The sequence below is a fragment of the Mya arenaria genome, chromosome 3 (assembly GCF_026914265.1).
Source record: "Mya arenaria isolate MELC-2E11 chromosome 3, ASM2691426v1".
Lineage (NCBI taxonomy): Eukaryota > Metazoa > Mollusca > Bivalvia > Myida > Myidae > Mya > Mya arenaria.
This window is the reverse complement of record NC_069124.1, coordinates 81,202,931-81,217,013: the sequence shown is the minus strand read 5'-3', so window position 1 is coordinate 81,217,013 and position 14,083 is coordinate 81,202,931.

Genomic DNA, 14,083 nt, shown 5'->3' with positions numbered 1-14,083 from the left:
ATCAGGGGTCAGGCGTACCAGAAATGGGGAAAATTAACATCCTCACTTGAACGGTCTGGTTGTGTATTACTTGTCTCCATTGAGTCTGAAATGGACAATTATTTCAGTGAATATCATAAACAATTATGAGTAACACATGGTACTTTACCCAATCGCCCAAGAACATTAAAAGAATGCAGTCACAAATCATAAAGTCTAAACTGTCACATATTTTCGCGACTTCTTTAAACAATAGAAATTTACAATGAAATAACCAGCATTATTGTACAAATGTATGTCTCTTCCATAAAAACGAAGTGTCATTTATAATTAACATTTCATTAAGATCTAGTTATGGTGGACAAGTTACCATAAAAATTGATTCGTGTAATATACATATGGACTAGTATGCCCAAGTTCACAAACTTATATTCAACAATCAGTTAAAATTGAATGGTTACACTATAGGCAAGACAAAAATCAAAATAAAAAGTTTTTATCTTTGTTCACAAAAATGTTGTAAACAAAGACAACAAATTCCATTTAAACTTGATTAAAACCAGCAAATAAGCAGACATTTAAAATTGTTGTGAAATATAGCCTAAACAGGGTACAATTCAAGAAAAGGAGATATGTCATGCAAAACCAGCACTGTCCCCTCATGAAAAAGTATGGTCTGAATATCATCTGAATTTAGCTGAATTTTGCTGAAAATTTGTATGAATACCATCTGAATCATTGCTGAATGTGTGCTGATAAACTGAAACTGCAAAAGCTGAATCAAGTCTGTTACACTAATTCCGAAAAACTCAGCCTTGTTAGATGTTTCTGAATTATGTCTGAAAACACTGCTCAGTTAATTTTCAGACTTTTTATTCAGACTTTTTTTCTGAATATTGGCTGAGCTGCTGAAAAATGGCTGAAAATGGAACAATCAGACATAATTCAGATTGGTCAGACAATATTCAGAGGGTTGTTCAGACAAGTTTCTCAGACAGTATTCAGAGAAATATTCAGACATTGTTCAGATGAGCTGCCCATGCAGAAAAATTACTCAGACAATATTCAGATAAAAATTCAGAGGGTTGTTCAGACAAATTACTCAGACACTATTCAGATAAATATTCAGACAAGTTATTAAGACTACATTCAGAACATTGCGTATAGAATTGCGAGACAATATTCAGTTGCATTTCAGATTTTTCGTGAAACCTTTTTCCAATCATTCCGGAGTAATGTCTGAATTTTACATTCCTATTTCATCAGCCTGTCTGACCATAACACTGGACACTGAAAACAACAATAGCAGTTTGATCACATTATATGATCTGGTTTTATCATATTATGTGTATCAAACTACAACATAGGCAAATGGCTGCCTATGTGCTGGAATGGTCCACTAGCCGATAATCTCTCACTAACTGAGGAAGTGGTTCTGACCATGCTATTGACAATTTTAGCATTCATCATATTGAGTATACAGAATAAGTACTGTAAATACTGGAGAAGTGATTACGAACAGTCTCAAGTCTGAGTTCAGACTCAAGACTCAAAATTGCAAATCTCCATTTCAATGCAACTTTCCTTCTAGAAAAGCATTTATGGTGATCTATGCTGAAATATGTTACTATTTGATTGTAAGACTATTATATACATATATGTTTTTGTAAAAGAAATGGAATATTTTAATACAATTTTTTTTTATCCTTCATAAAAATAGTCTAGACTTGGACTTGAGACTGTTTGTAAACATGGCCCTGGTCTTTCTCAGCAAGATAGTTAGTTAAGTTTCAACTTTTATTTCCAGTGTATCCTAAACATTGAAATATTTTTTTTGTTTTGAAATGTCACTGTGCGGAATGGAAGTGCGCCTTGCTGCGGTTGCTATTCATTCTTGTTTGTGTTGCCTTGCCATCCTCAGCGCCCTCTTCCTTTTCATTTCTTCCTTGTCCCTGTCAGAAAAGCAACCATGCTTTTATTAACTACCAGATGACAAAGATAAATGTTGCTAGTTGCTAAGGATGTCAAATGTTGGTAATTAAGTCACTGGTGACATAATGATGCTAAAGGTTGCTAATGAAGAAACTGCTTGCTATGAACTCCCTGGAAGCTAGTATTTTCCTATAACTATTTTATACAGACAAGTAACCACCACCCTGAACATACTTGGAAGAGGTCCACTAGACAAACTACATACTGAACATCTATGCTCTAGACCTTGCAATTTTAAAGTGATCCTTAGTCAGTTTTGACCTTGGGTCATGAGTCATGAGAACAAACTTGGTAGAGGTCCTCCAGGCAATGCCACACAAAATATCTAAGCCCTAGACCTTGCTGTTTACTAAAATATTTTTAAATGTTTTCTTATGCCAATAGTTTAATATTCTCCTATTTGTTGCTGTAGAACCTATAGTTCTGCATTGAAGGAAAATAATTCTTTGAACAAATTTGATAGAGCTTCATGCAAGGAAAATCCTTGCCAAGTTTCATCAACATTGGCCTAGTGGTTTTAGAGGAACTGTTGTTTGAAGCAAATTGTTGACGACACATGACGATAGACACAGATTGATCCTACAAGCTCACCATGAACACAGCTCAGGTGAACTAAAATTGGTCCCAATGATAGTGATGAAAATAAATATCCAAAACAATACTATTCACTGCATCAACATAAGGAACTTATTGGTTTAACTGATATCCATGCAGTTTTGGACGAGATGACCTCCGCCGAAATAATATCCCCTCCGTCTTTTTCAACGGGGAGATAAATAAGAGCTGTCCCCTGCAAAAATGACCATGGCCAACCATGGTTAACCATGGTTATATGACCATGGTCAACCATGGTCTTACCAATTACAACAATTGGCACCATGGTAAAAAACCATGGTCAGTGTAAACCATGGTTGACCACAGTCTGTTCAACCATGGTTGACCATGGTCTGTAAAAAAAACATGGCATGTGTAAACCATGGTTGACCATGGTCTGTTCAACCATGGTTGACCATGGTCTGTAAAAAAACATGGCATGTGTAAACCATGGTTGACCATGGTCTGTTCAACCATGGTATTTTCTACCATGGTCTGTTCAAACCATGGTTGACCATGGTCTGTTCAAACCATGGTTGGAAATGGTTAACCATAGACGACTGTGGTTAAGGAGGCATAAAACCATTGCCGACGTTTAGAACAGATGCAACCACGCTTAAACGTGGTCAAAGAGCATGGTTTAACCATAGTTAATAAATTTAGTAGAAAAGTACATGTGTTTAATGAAGAACTAAATTTGTTTGAATTAAAAGGAAAAAGACGAGGAGTCATAAGAAACTTCCTTCAAATATAAGCTGAAAGTGTAATTAATACTTTACTTCATAGATACACATATTGATGCCACTGGAGCAGATGATTATTGAAAGCTTTGTGGGAAATTGAGCATTTTGTTATGTTTCAGAAGCAAACAGTGAAACAAAAATCTTTAACATGCTATATAAACCAAGCAGAGTAAACCCTGATCAGAGAGCTCCAACAAAAGTTTTTGGTACACAAATACTTAAATAACACACTGTTGAAAGAAAAGCTTCAGCTTGATATGATAAATTTTGCAGACCCTGATTAGGAGGTTCTTGAAGGAGTCCTGTGATCTTGGTATACACGGTTTGCCAAGGACATATATACATGGTGCCCTCAGTGTAAGGGTTTAATTCTAGAAACATTTATCAGGCTACAATAACTACCAAAAGGAACGCAACGTGAGGTGTTTATTTCATTAAAATACACCCTTTTTTACACAACAATTTTTGACCTTAGTAGTCTTTGGTATCTATACTGAGCCAAATTGCCAACGCAACAGAGTTTTTATTTAAATAAGATAGAACGGGTTAAAATATTTGATTGAAATTTCGTACAGTTAATATGTACCTTAGTATTGATTAAAATTTACAACTTTCACTTAAATCCGGAATACCGGATACCGGCACCGGATTGCACGTGCAAAGTGGGATTTGGCCACCGCACGCGGAAGTGGCTGAACATGTCGTTAATTAAAGTTGTGTGTGTCTTTCGTTAGTGAAAGGCAAGTTTGCCAAAAGGTCAGAATTATAAATTCTAACCATAATTCCCATATTGGCTGTTAAAACAAGGTGGCGAGCATCCGGTTTAATGCAGAATTAGTCGCCACAAAAGAACACCGTGCATTGTTATAAATGACAATTTGCACGCCCAATGGTATAAAAACACGATTTTTGCCACCAATATGTTGCCTCATATTCAAGCATGACCTGATGTGGTCATTATTTAGCAAAAAATACAAAAGCCCATAAGCCCATACGGCACACGCAATAATGCATTTCCTCGAGAGTTTAACTTAAGTGCACTATATCTCTAATTTCAGAAGTTTTTCGGTCAAAATATGCATATTCGGGGATGACTCGCATTAAATGACGGGCACTCGTCTTTATTTGGAAACGATCTATCAAGTAGAAAGAAAGTTATTGACAATTAACGTTCTTGAGGTGGCACTGTTTTTTCCCCAGGGGAAATAAATAAGACCATGTGACTGCAGTCAGTCAGTCAGTCTAGACTTAACCAAATGTGAGCCGAGTCCTCACGGAAGTGTGGGACAACATTCCTATGCATAATGTTATGCGACATATCAGCTTAATGCGTCGATGTATGCCATACAAAGAAATTGAGTATAAAGCCCGTTGTTGCGTTGGAAATTTGGTTCAGTATATTTCAGGTGAGTTTGAGATGGTCGTTACATTTTTTTAAATTTCTTCTGGACTGACTGAATTTTTAATGTTATGTCGGATTTTGATGCGGAAGGAAATTTTTTCTTTAATACGGTCATCATTATGACGAACAATCTTGCATCAAACTTTGGCTTAGGGAGTGTTTTCGAATTAGGCCTCTGCCCACTAACACTATGATTAACAATGTATTCATCTGAAAACAATCGTCTCAGTAAGGATTTGACAGTTGAATATAGGTCGTCACTGTAATTGACTGACTCCAGTAGAAAGTTAAAACTTTTGCCATTGAACAGGCCATCAGAGTTCAAGTTTGCAGACTGATCAGAGTTCAAGTTTGCAGATTGATCAGAAGATTCTGTTGTAATGAGTTTTGGAGGAGTTTTCTTTGAGCTGATGTCATCCTCAACTGACCGGCGCCATTTTTCAAGGTCTCTCACTCTTTCCTTGAGACGTTTCACAGTTTGTTGCAGCTCTTCTACTGTTCTGTAATATTAAAAAAAAAATTATCAGAGCAAAAGCACCATGTGTAAGCAAAGATGTTCAGCTGATGTTTACATGTAGGTCTCTGAGAAACTAAAATAATATCAAACTCTTCTTCATACAAGTTAAATAGCAACCCTAAATGAAAATAAAGGTTTAACAAGAGCACCACAGAATGATGCCACAATCATCTGTTTTTAAGTCCAAAAAGGGACATTTCTGAGTAATTAGTAAAACCAGAGTTATGTGACCGTGTGAATTATTCCTAAGAACATGTGTACCAAGTTTCATTTGAAAATGTTGAACGGTTTTAGAGTTATGAGGTAAGGTCTAAAGTTTTGGGACGCAGACGACGCCAAGGCTATCACAATAACTTTTGTTCTCTAAAAAAAGACGAGCTAATAAATGTGCACATTAATATTGATTGGATTGGCTACCTGTTCTTCTACAAATCAATTTTATTCCCAATAGATTTGGTGGAAATTTGAGCCTTCTCAGCCCTTTTGTAAGATAGTTTAAAATTTCATGTTGCTGGTTAGTGTCAGAGGGACTGCTAAATAAAACCCTGGAGATTTCCTTTCCCTTCTGGGAGAAGAACATAAATCAATTAGAGGTTCATTGAAAACGGATGTCTCCCCAAACCCACTCATCCATACAACCCCCCCCCCCTTCCCCACACACACTGTGACTTATCTGGGAAAGAAAAAATCAACAAAGGGCAATAACTCAAAAAAATAATATGCTAGGGTTATGAACTTGTGTACTGCACTTCTATACATTGCGAGCAACATACATGCCAAGTTTGAAATGAATTGGTGTAGTAGTATTCAAGTTATGCTCGGGACAATGTTAGAAAGATAAAATAAACAAAGGGCAATAATTAAAAAAAATATTGTGCTAGAATTATGGCCCTTGTGCACTGCACTCCCTCTTATCATACTCTTTCCCATATATAAAGTATCACATCAATAGCAGCAGTAGAACAGGAGTTAACGTCCAGACAAAGTTTGATTAACATTTCAAGCTTATATTTATTTATGAATATATTTATTAACTTATTTTAACCGAATAATTTATTTTTAAGTAAAACTTTAACACGTTGTGGTCACGTGACAGCAGGTTGTTTGACCTAGATACATTTGTACATGAAGGAATTTGATTCTATAACTTACCATGAAAAGGATTGACAGTGACAATGTTATAATTTTTTTCAAAACAAATGTTTCGGCTCAGATAGGTTAATAGATATATCGACTATATAGCTTTATAAGTTTGGAATGTGAATCTAATAATGTTTTACAAAGATATAATGATTTAAGTTCCTCTCCTGCAAGGGAGAGGAAATCCCTGGGTTTTTAATACAAAAGTTTTTCTGTCCCTAACCAGCAACATGAAATATTGAGAATCATAAAAAAGACTGGTTTTGAGCTTTTTAGAGCTTCCGTAAAAATGTCATGATTTTAATGAATACCTGTACTGTACGCCTGCTAGGGAATGTGATGGCGATTTCTCCAGAACAGCAGGGGTGTCGCATGAGAGTGAAGAAGCTGAAAATGAAATTAAATGCAAGTAGCAATGACATTTTATAGATACACCTTTCAACCCTCTGAAATGATTGAAAACATTGTAGGAAATGGAGCATTTGTTGCTAAAAAGCTAATACTCCTTTTCCCACAATGATTTCAAAACAATTCAAGATTTCCATTTTCCTTTTGATAAATAGCCCTTTTCAACATCTTGGCAAACATAGTTCTTGACATACATGGATTATCCTGGATTTTTTTTTCTAAAAGTGTACATGTTCTGTTAATCGTGTGCAACACATCTGGACGTAGCATGTCTGTAAGCAATCACTCTCCACTTCCTGCTACCAATTACAACATCATTATTCCAACCGTGTGATCAGAGAACCATCGTTTATTTTGATATACAACGGACCTAAATAATCCAAGCCCGTGTGTGTAAACGGTGGTTTCTCGGTGACACGTGACCGTGGTAAAGGGGGCATATCTGGCATTTTATACGGCCTGCCCTCAGTACGTCTGCAAATGTAACACTTGTTCAAAACTGATCTAACACTAGCACGTCCATGAAGTAACCAAAATCTATGACGTATCTTGCTAAGCGTTTGTGATACTCCGCTGTGCAAAAGGTCTTTGTGAGACTTCACTATCAGTAGTTCTGTGAATTTGTCCGCTTTCGGTATTAGAACTGGAAACCTTGCACCGAAACTTAAATTTGCGTTTTCCATACGCCCTTTGCAACGAACGAGACCCTTGTCATCTATGAATAGTCCAAGTTGTCGCTGAAAGTTGTTTGGCTTTTTATTTCCTATGTCATCGATGACATCACCAAAATGATGTTGTTGAGTTGTCCTCAGCCACAACACTTCTGCTTCTTTCAATTCACTACTCTTGAGACCACCTGTATCCGTACGCTTTCGTAACTTTTTGATAAACCGAAGAACGTACGCGGTAACACGTATGAATTTTGTTAAAGTGAAAAATCTCTCCATTTCAATGATACGTGAAATGCACGGGTCACTTGTTTCTGTTTTGTTGATAACTAAATTCAACTCTGCTTTTTCGTCATCGTTTTTTACTTGTTTTTCACATACATCACCACTTTCTACGTCATCACTTTGTACTTTCGTTTTACACAATGCACCATTTTTTGTGCGATTTTTCGGCCATTCAGCAATTCTATGTAGCCATTGTGGCCCATGCCACCACAAGCTACTTTTTTCTAAAGTTTTAAAACTAATCCCGTGTGTAGCTAAATCAGCTGGATTTTCATTTGTTGACACATACTGAAATGTTACATTTTCATGGCTTATTATCTCGGCCACTCTATTTCTGATAAACACAGAAGTATCTTTCTTTGAACTAATCCACTGCAAAACGCACGTTGAGTCCGTGAACAAAAACGCGTCGTCTATGCCTAATCCTAGTTGCTCCTTAACAAACTTTAGACATCTCACACCAACTACCACAGCCATAAGCTCCAGTTTTGGTATGGTCAATTCCTTGGAAGCTTCACTGATGTTGCTGTCTTGCTTTGAGACTCTTTACGATCCTTCATTTGTAACTCTAAAAACTCTTGTTGTTGCTGTTGCTGCTTTACTTGTTTCTCAGCAATATTTTGTAACTCATGTTGTAACTGATATATTTGGTCAAACTCACCCTTTTCTGCTTTGGTTTCAAATGATTCTTCACTAGGATGATCTTTAATTGATGTAAGCTTTGCCTTAAATTCTTTTAAATCATAGTAATACTGTAGAGCCATATCACATATCTGACAATCTTCATCGATGATTTGATTAAGGAATGTCATTTCCGATTCCTCTAAATTAGAAGCCACTTTTCCAGATTGTAACTCTACCTTTTCGCTATATGTTTTTAATCTATCTAAACATTTGTTTGTTTTAGAAAGCATCTCATTAATATCACAATCGTCAATGTCACACCTCAGAATCAAATCACTATTATCTATTTCCGACTGAAGAGTATTTCTATATTTTGTTCTGACGCCTTTTAAATAAATAATCCCTGCCATTTTTAATGATGATAAATCAACAGAATATTAAGGTTTTAAATCCACTTTCATAAATAACCACACAATCTCTATAATTCACTAAAGCTTGTCTGTTATAACAGTAAATCACAGTAAGTAAGGGCGAGTAAAGGAACGACCCCGGACGAGTGGAAACCTTGTCCGCGCGAGGTGAGCTGCGTCACGGACAGGTTTGGGCCCGGGGTATGGGACAGAACGTCTTTGGCTAACGCAAGACCTACAAGGATGATCAAGATTGCAGAACATACAACTATGTCGGTAAGCACAAACTATTCGATGGCATTGTCTATAATTGAAATCAAAGCATTTCTTCTCGGCGAGTTTGCCAATATTGCTTACCACTGCCAAGGACGGACCCATGCAAAGGAGCCACAATTCGTAATTTATTTTTGCGAAGGACGGGCCAGTTGGGTCGGCGGCTAATCTAAGTCTAAACTGCTGGTCATAATCACGCCAGCCTAGGCCGGCGTGCTTTTTGGCAGCTAGCCGGATGTCACGGCCATATTTTAACAATTCCTGAGTCCTGCCCGGATGAGCAGCCAAAAAAATGGACATGTAGACTAAGAAAGCATCTGTCCACGAACTGATGTCGTTAACTTTTTGTTGTGCGGACTTGTTGTCAATAATTAGCCGACCGTCCTGGCCTATCATTAACGATTTATTTGACTCCTCGACACCTGATTTAGAATCAATCAAAGAAGAGAATTCTACAAATGCACCAGACACAATTTTATTCTTAATCTGATGCGAGATGTTGCACCCAACATTTGAAAAGACACTTGGCATCTGATTCACTGTGTTATCAATAACCGTTAAAGGCAACGGATCAGAAAAGAAATGTTCCGTACCTGCACCTTGTTCACCGTTCGCGACCAATACCTGCGGAATGCTGATGGGCCCATTCAATGGATGGAGGCCTTCCAGGGCGGCGGTTTGTAAACCGTTGCCAGCGAGGAATGATGACGCGACCTGAGGTGTGGGTACCCTCCCCGTATTAGCCAAGTCTATGGGCGCTATAGGACCATCATCTGCAAGAGCCACAGTACCGGTAGTCAGCGCCACAGATGCATCAGCTGTAGCCGCGGCTAGACCGGAATTCACCGTCGGGGCTGATGCGGGGACTGCTGCGATTGTGTTTGATTTGGGCGTCTGGCCTGTCTGTACTGGCGGGGTCCTCCTTACCCGCCTAGCGGCCCGAAACTCTTCCACAATATCTCGAAGCGGGAATGCCATCCGGAAAAAGAAAGCAAAATCAATAACCGTCGTCTGACGTATAAATATTTACAATTTATATATAAATATGTATGTGCGTGTTTTAAAACCTCATTCCTCGACAAATTGATCGAGTTCTTGATAAAGAAGACAAAACAAAGTAAAATAGAAACATTTATTTAATGATTTGAATGTATATGTAATGTTCTGTACTTTAATTCATCAACTAACTAAGCAAAACTATTGTAATTCGAACAACTAATTTTTTCTTAAATAGCAATCCTAGCTCTTAAAAAACTGACCTTTCGGTTCGACTGCCTGAACGAAAGTGAATCGGTGGGGTTGCGCGCTCGATTTAGCGCATGCGCTGAATCTCTTTTTTAAGTTTTAACCAATGAAATGCTTTAACGAAATGGCGGGCGCGGGAATCTTTTGATTACGTAATACTGTAAGGCGCCCTCAAGCGGATCTGTTGAATGATTAGATGTGTATTGCTAACGTAAACATAAAGGTGATGAAACGGGTTGATTATTCTCGATAACAACAGCTATTTTATAGTTAATAGCTGGTAATAATCATGTTCGATTCTTTCGAGGAACACTCCGTTTTGTTGTCACACAAACAAGACCAGCTTTAATCACAAACTTGATACACTTAAAATTCAGAATGGCTATTAAATCACTTATGCACATTAAATCCATCATGTTTGCACTTGCACCAAACTCTGTTGCGGAGATCGTTTATATTCTTAGTTGCCCCCTTAGAACAACGCTACTTTGAATTTATTACTCATTATAATTATAACACAACAAACACTTTGAAGTGATTTCTTGTTTTAATTATTTTTTATGTTTATACTGAGTATTTTGAAGACTGAATTAAATTAAAATCACAAATGTTAAATATAAATTAGCTAGCACAAATAATACAAAGTTATTCCAAAATATTCCAAAAGAAGTAATATCCAAAAAATCCGAAAAGCTCCTCACACATGAAATCAGCCCATTTATATACCGTGTACTATGGCGCGAAATGGTTATAAGAAACAAGGGTCTGTCTGAGCCTCCGTCGGTGTAATTCGCATTTTGCGACACTAATGGGACTCATTCGGTAAAACATGTGCCACCAAAAAATATTTGTTATAAGTGCACAAACTTGAAATTTATTAGAATGAATTATATTTATTTAACTGATGATTTTGGATACAATCATGTGTTAAAGAAATGTAATTAAAATATTTAATTAAGAAGTTCATATGTTCTATGCGGATGAGCCGCCAGAAAAATGGAGCTAAACACGAGAAACGCTTCTGTCCATAATTCAATGCTAGAAAGTTTTGTGGCCGGAATTTCGGGCCTAACTATAATTTCCCCATCTTGGCTAACTGAAAATTTCTGAACATAATCAACCTTTGCTTGCGCCAAAAATGTTTCAAAATGAACCCAGTACTTGCCTGATATAAATCATTTGACAATTTGACTAACTCCCCCATAGCTGATCGAACACGCTCGCGTTGCAAAGGGGGATATCCACTACTCTGCATCCACATGGGGTGTGTTCCACTATCACATCCGTCCAAAGGTTTCCGCCAAGGGGTTGGCCCACGTTGTTTTACCAGTGGATGCAGTTTGTCTGTGTAATATGACAGCATCTTATTCCCCTATTCTAAGAATCTATTTCTTCTTACAAATTTAACAAATTCAAATCCCCTTTTAAAGACATTCCAACAAAAACTGAAAATATCATATAATGCAAATTGGTGTTTGTTACAAAAATAATCGTTTAACATAATTTTACTCTTTATCTTCTGGATCTTTATCGCTGATCTTAACGGCTCTTGCAATGTTCAAACAAGCACCATATGCCATCATGCTGTCCATACAAATTTAATTCTTCGTATAATACGTCGTACATATTGGCTAGGTTGTGTGTGTGTATATAATATATATATATGGGCCGTTGGATTGGGTTTGGAGTGGACGAATAAACGAATACTCTGTGTATTATGTCTCCGTTTGTTTTTGTTGTCTTTTTCTGAAAACATGTAATGTTATTTCATTACAATTAACACTAACTTTATATGCTATACCTTTTCGTTACATTGTTAACTTATTTCTTTCAAATAAAATTGTAACCTTTAAAATATTATTTAAGCTATGAGCCTTATACATATTCAAAACATTTTTACCATGTATTTTTAGTAACTACATTAATGTCGTTTCCATCGAATGTCGAACTTTTCATGTTGACCTGTTTTAGTCATTTACTGTGTTTGTTATAGAGTTAAAATTTTGTTAATGTTTAAGTCATTGTAAATGTTATTTAATTTATTGTTTGTAATTATTTATGATCAATGCATATTTATCATGCAATAAACTTGTAAAAGGAAAAGCGATTGTTTGGTATATGGTTTCGTGTAGCTCACCGGAGGATATTGTGGATGATGGTGGCATGGTGGCCTAATACAGTAATCGTATTAGTCCCTTACAGGTTTCTCCGGAGGGGACTAGAGATTTACCCTCGCTCTGTCTGTTATTCTGTCTGTCATTCTGTCTGTTCGTCTTAAAACTGGGCGCTGCAATAACTCAAGCAGTTAGAATGCATGCTTAGTAAATGTAAGTGATAGTGCACCATTGGGAGTTTATGCTCATTATTGAACACCCAGAAATATATATGAAGCTACATAGGAAGTTGGTTCGTCCAGTCAAGCCCAAACAATATGTGTCGTATGTAGTTCACAAGTATTGCACATACATTCAGGGTGTTGTGCAAGAGTTATGGACCTTGAAATAATGAAAAATGATATGAAATGCATTGTGTTGCATGTAGCATCAAAAATATATCACCTACACACATGTAACTTCATAGGAATGCTGGACATTGGCTGCTGTGTACTGATCTCACTAGTGTTATGACCCTTGGCTCTGAAAAAAGCCAAAACTCAACATAAGCTGTTGTGATCTGCCTTTATTCAGATTTTACTGAGTCTAACAAGAATTATTGCCCTTTAAATAGTACAATATTGTTTAAACAATATTGTGGGGCATTTAACATAAAAAATATTGGATACAATATCTTGAAGCTACATAGGAATGATGGTCAACATTTGCTGTTTTTTTTTTTTTTTTTTTTTTTTTTTTTTTTTTTTTTTTTTCAATTTTATTTTCTCAAATATACATGTACATCATACATATATTCATAAAGTATACAAAAGTCGTGTTCCAAATTCAATCATGAAGAAAATATTGTGTTTTTTTCTGTTTTTTGGGTGTTAGTTAAGAAAGTAAGAAATGTTAGATAGAAGAAGGCAAGAAAGCAATGTGGATGAAATTTACATTCTTACATTGGTGTAAACTTGTGGTATTCAAGAATTAAGCTTGTTAAGTACTAGGATCCATCTACCAAGAAAAGCATGCAATTTATTTTTGGCCATAGCTATTATCTTTTCAGATTGCAGTCTCTTTGAAAAATATGGAACAAAAGCCTCGAAGATAGGCGTACTTCCTTCACACTTTGATTTAAAGATAAAGTATTTTGCAAGAAGTATAACGAAGTTAATTGCATATTCATAATTTCCATTTAAAGACTTAAAGTTACAGAAAGTGACCTCACTGTAGTTTATTGTCGAAATATCAACCTCAAATATGCTTATAAGAAAGCGTGTTATTTTGTTCCAGAATATTTGGGTGGAATGGCATTCCCAAAACATATGTTTATTCGAATCTATATACATAGAGCAAAAATCACATAGACTGCAAGAACTAATATTGTATCGATAAAGTTTACTATTATCAGGCAGTATTCTAAGAAGAAATTTGTACTGAAATGCTCTTAATTTGGTATCAATGCAAAGTTTGAATGATTGGGTATAAATATTTTTCCAATTTAGATCATTTACGCTTAGTTCTGCCTCCCATATTCCTTCTTTCGCATTTTGCACTGGTTTTTGGTTTAAAATAAGTTTCTGGTATACCAGCTTGCATATTTTAGTATTTTCAGTCACCTTATTTAAAAAAAACGTAGGTACATTATAATTCATTTCCTCTAATTTTACTTTTGATTTCCAATTTTGAGGAATACACTTCAAAAGC